Raw genomic sequence first — 4,655 nt, 5'->3', positions numbered from 1 at the left:
ACAGGGCTGAAAAAGAGGGGTTTACAGGCATGCTGAAATATAGGATCGGAGTGGATTTTTTAGCAAAAAGCTTCAAATACATGCTTTGGGGACCTCTGAGACTTATTCAAACTTGTTGAAAAGGAGCATAATATGTCCCCTTTAATTCAGCTTTGTTGATATTATTCCTTTCCTTCCTCAGAGCATACACAGAGATTTTTTAAATCAATATTCAAGGGAATATAAATTAAAATTAAAAAATTTGATTTGATTTTACATGTGATTTTGCTACACATTGTAATGTCTGAAATGTAATGTTATGTGAGCAACAACTCACAAAATCAGTAAAAAATAGTAATTACAATATTGGGTTGAAACAATCTCATGATTCTGCTGAAATTGAGGCCTTGTTCGTCATCGATTACATGTTTCTCTGAATAATGATACAAGCTTGGATATGAAGCTTTAGTGGAAACTGTCTCATACATCATACATAACAGTCTATATCTCATCTCTGCCTCAAGCCTCCTGTTTTAATCCAGTGGCTACCGGTTGTTAATACGTGGTGTCAAAAAGCTGGGGCCTCCCCTGCAGGGAGTAGCTGATGATGATGAGAGGAAGAGAGGAAAAAGCATGCTGACCAGGGGTCCATGGCAGCTGGCAACTCAGGGGAGAAAATGGAAGAGCTCATCTGGTCTCGAGCAGCAGCTGGAACAAGACCTGTCCTGTGAAGAACACTGACAGATGAATATACAGCACCACTTGCAAGAGATACAGCTCCAGGTGAGTGACAACCATCTCAGAGAGAACCAGAACTCGTCTTTAAAGAAGCACTTAAAACTCAAAGGTTTCGGCTATGGACACCCAGAGCTTCAAGTGTGGATCAGTGATACAACCGTTAGATGGCAGAAAGCAGCTCAGGTGTGTCCAGTCATCATGGCAGATAGAAGACCACACATGACACCTTTGAGGCATCAAAGGCCTTAGGAGAGGATAAGCTGTTCGCCTGCAGCCGGAGGCTGAGGAGACCAGAGGAGATGATAGTCAGCAGATTGAGAGGGGGGAGACATGGTTGAAGAAATTAAGTTAATGTGAAGGGATTGTAAAATGAGTAACCACCACCAGTTATATGCATGACTTACCCTGTGGGTCATGAGACCTGAGAGATATTTGAACAGATTTCCTGCATTGGAACACTTAACCTGAAGGAGACATGAGTACAAACCTGAGTATAAGTGATTGCTTTGACCACATTTTTAAAAGCACTTGTTTTGGTTATCAGGACTTAGACGCGGGAAAACTTTAAAATTTTCTCAGAGAGGAGATGATGCGCTAGAGCTTCATCTTGCTTTAGAAAATTTTAATCTTGGAGTGAAGGACTGAGTGAAGACATGTTGTGGAGCTCCTCCACTGAACTTTAACATAATTTTCATATACATCGCAACTTAATTTTCAAAGTAATCCACATTGCTCCTGTCACTGATTACCAACTTAGTTTTAAAGTCTGGGAAGTACAAGCTCAATGGGGGAAAATGCAAGTCAACAAAAGCGACTGACAACTCCCCGCCAGCAAGCCAAACAACAGGTAAAATGGTGGAGCTAAACATAGAGGTGAAAGCTCTACTGGCGGAGTGTATGGCTGAATTCCACGCAACTGCTCTATGCGCAAAGAAGTAGTTAAAGAACTTTACTCCATGGTGACATTACAAACAACAGTGGCTGACCATGCAAATAAAATCGCTGCCCTGGATATCTCACAAAATTTAGTTACAGACAGGCTGGTGGACCTGGAGATTCATTGCGCTGCTCTAGCCACAAACAATGCCAAGCTCAAGGCCACAGTGGTTGACCTGGAAAATCGCTCCCATCGACAAAACATATATGTGATTGGCATACCTGAGGACGAAGAGGGCTCCAATCCAACTGCCTTTATAGGTCCCTTCTGTCACGACTGAGCAAGAACGTGAATCCAAACGCACGACTCAAGACAAAAAGTACAAAAAAATAAACAATCTTTATTGAAAAAAGTACCAACACAAAATCACTCACTAAGGAGGCATAAAACTACTAACAAAAAATCACTCTTGATAGAGGAAAACAAGTTCGTGAAATAAATAACAAGGATAGCACTAGAGTTCCTAGGAACCTGACGTGGCTTGGATATCGTGAGAAATGGCTTGGCTGTCTGAAATAAGCAAGACGAACTAGCACAGGACAAAGGAAGACACAGACTCTAAATAGACACAAGGTAAGGGGACACAGGTGGAGACAATCAGGGAGGGGCAGGCAATCAGACACACGGGGGAAGGAGCAAGTTATCTGACACGAGAGGGAAGTAAGATTTCAAAATAAAACAGGAAGTCACGTGACAGCATAAAGACAGGACAACACAAAAGTAACTTAACATAAATTCTTGGACATGACAGTACCCCCCCCTCTAGGGACGGCTCCTGACGGACCAGACAGATGAGGATGACGAGCATAAAAGTCAGTGACGAGATCAGGATCCAGAATGAAACTAGCCGGAACCCAGGACCGCTCCTCCGGACCGTAACCCTCCCAATCCACCAAGACCTGCCGGCCCCGGCCCCTGTTGCGCACAGCCAGAAGCGCCTTAACGGTGTAGACTGGACCACCTTCAACCATCCGGGGGGGAGGAGGGGGAGCGGAGACGGGGACTACTGTCTTTGACCGGTTTCACTCGGCTGACATGGAAGGTAGGATGGACTCGCAGGGACCGGGGCAGGCGCAGACGGACGGAGGAGGGACCGATGATCTTGGACACTGGGTAGGGGCCCACGAACCGAGGAGCCAGTTTTCTGGAGGCGACATGGAGGGGTAAGTTCTTTGTAGAAAGCCATACCTTCTGGCCAGGCACGTACTCCGGAGCGGGTCGGCGCTTCCGGTCCGCAGCCGTCTTCATGCGGTTCGCACTGCGCAGGAGGACCTTGCGGGCAGCTGCCCAGATGCGCCGGCAACGCCGGACCATGGCGTGAGCAGATGGGACCGTGACCTCTCTCTCCGTCTCAGAAAAGACAGGGGGCTGGTAGCCGAAGACACACTGAAATGGAGACATGCCCGTGGCCGAGGTGGGGAGCGAGTTGTGGGCATATTCCACCCACACCAAATGCTTGCTCCAGGAAGCCTGGTTTTGAGACACCAGGCACCGAAGGCAGGTCTCCAGCTCCTGATTGAGGCGTTCCGTCTGGTCGTTCGACTCCGGATGATACCCCGAGGTGAGGTTGACGGAGGCTCCGATCAGCTTGCAGAACTCCTTCCAGAATCTGGAGACGAACTGGGGCCCCCGATCTGAAACAATGTCTTTGGGAAAACCATGGATGCGAAATATCTGCATCATCATGATGTCTGCAGTCTCTTTAGCCTGCCTCTTTAGCCACACGGTGCAGTGGTAGGATGGGCTCAGGCTCCTTGGCAACAGGCACGGGGTCGAACAGACGGGACAAGGCGTCGGGCTTAGTGTTCTGGGAGCCCGGTCTGTAAGACAAAACAAAGTTAAAACGACTAAAAAACAAAGTCCACCTGGCTTGACGTGAGCTCAGTCTTTTTGCTGTGCGAATGTACTCAAGGTTCTTATGGTCCGTCCATACAATGAAAGGGTGCTGTGCACCTTCCAACCAATGTCTCCATTCTTCCAGAGCTATTTTAACCGCCAACAATTCTCGGTTCCCAACGTCATAATTCCTCTCAGCTGATGAAAGCTTCCGTGACAGGAAGGCGCAAGGGTGGAGCTTGTTGTCCTTCTCGGAGTGCTGGGAGAGAACTGCACCCACCCCGTTATTGGAGGCGTCCACCTCCACCACGAATTGACGGCTGGGGTCAGGAACAGTGAGGATGGGGGCGGTGGTGAACCTGACTTTGAGGTGCTGGAAGGCCTCTTCAGCTTGAGAGGACAACTGGAACGGGGTCTGTGGAGTCGTGAGAGCATGGAGAGGTGCAGCTATGGCGCTGAAGTTTCTGATAAACCGTCTGTAAAAGTTAGCAAATCCTAAGAATTGCTGAACCTTTTTACGGCTATCAGGTGTAGGCCATTGTGCCACAGCGCAAACTTTAGCCGGGTCCATTTGCATCTTCCCAGGGGCTATGATGAAGCCAAGGAAAGACACAGTGTCGGCATGAAACATACTTTTCTCTGCTTTAACATACAGTTGGTTCTCCAGCAACCGCTGGAGAACTTGACGTACATGATGCACATGAGAGTCTGAGTCTGGAGAATAGATTAGAATGTCATCCAAATACACATAGACAAAGTGATTCAAAAAGTCTCTAAGCACATCATTAATCATATTTTGAAAGACAGGAGCGTTAGTTAACCCAAAAGGCATCACCAAATATTCATAATGGCCACTGGGTGTGTTGAAGCCTGTTTTCCATTCATCCCCCTCTCGGATGCGAATCAGGTGATAGGCGTTTCTTAAGTCCAGTTTGGTGAATATGTGGGCCTGTTGAAGCTGATCGAACGCTGATGACATGAGTGGCAGAGGGTACCGATTCTTGATGGTAATGTCATTGAGTGGGCTATAGTCAATACATGGTCAAAGAGAGCCATCTTTCTTCCCCACAAAGAAGAACCTCGCCCCAGCCGGGGAAGAAGAGGGGCGAATGAGACCCGCTTTTAAGGAGGACTCAATATAGTCCGTCATGGCCCTCCTTTCAGG

Source organism: Seriola lalandi, unplaced genomic scaffold (assembly GCF_002814215.2).
Source record: "Seriola lalandi dorsalis isolate HSWRI2012SDOR001 ecotype SW California unplaced genomic scaffold, Sedor1 jcf7180002054981, whole genome shotgun sequence".
NCBI classification, from domain to species: domain Eukaryota; kingdom Metazoa; phylum Chordata; class Actinopteri; order Carangiformes; family Carangidae; genus Seriola; species Seriola lalandi.
The sequence above is the reverse complement of the archived record's forward strand: the minus strand, read 5'-3'. Positions refer to the sequence as shown.